Source organism: Microtus ochrogaster, unplaced genomic scaffold, assembly GCF_000317375.1.
Source record: "Microtus ochrogaster isolate Prairie Vole_2 unplaced genomic scaffold, MicOch1.0 UNK41, whole genome shotgun sequence".
Taxonomy (NCBI): domain Eukaryota; kingdom Metazoa; phylum Chordata; class Mammalia; order Rodentia; family Cricetidae; genus Microtus; species Microtus ochrogaster.
In genome coordinates this window covers 1,927,933-1,928,422 of record NW_004949139.1, presented here as the reverse complement: position 1 = coordinate 1,928,422, position 490 = coordinate 1,927,933, and the positions used below count along the sequence as shown (strand labels likewise).

The 490-nt window shown below is 45.9% G+C and overlaps 1 protein-coding gene across 3 annotated transcripts in view; it reads left to right on the top strand.

The window, feature by feature from the left end:
* Rnf121 (ring finger protein 121) overlaps positions 1 to 490 on the top strand; it is a 60,376-nt gene that overhangs the window by 42,065 nt on the left and 17,821 nt on the right. The window lies entirely within an intron of this gene.

Below are 490 nucleotides of genomic sequence, written 5' to 3'. Positions count from 1 at the left end.
GCCTGCCTCTGCCTCCCTAGTGCTGGGATTAAAGGCGTGTGCCACCATCGCCCGGCTTTCTTCTTCTTCTTTTTAAGATTAAAAAAAATATATGTCCGTTTGAGTGTTTTATCTGTGTTTATATAAGTGGACCGCATGCTTGCATGTACTACCTGTGAAGCCCAGAAGAGGGCATCAGATCCCTTGGAATTGGAGTTACAGACTCTGAACTGACTTACAGGAACTAAACTTGATCTTCTGCAAGGGCAGCAAATGCTCTTAATCTCTGAGTCATCTCTCCAGCTCCCAAGCCTGGGATTCTTGAAGTGAATCTGTTGGAAAGCATGGAAGGGGAGGAAGATGGATTTAGAATGGAAATCAAAAAGCCTTTTTAAAAAAATACATATAGCCGGGCAGTGGTGCACGCCTTTAATCCCAGCACTTGGGAGGCAGAGGCAGGAGGATCTTTGTGAGTTCGAGACCAGCCTGGTCTACAGAGCTAGTTCCAGGA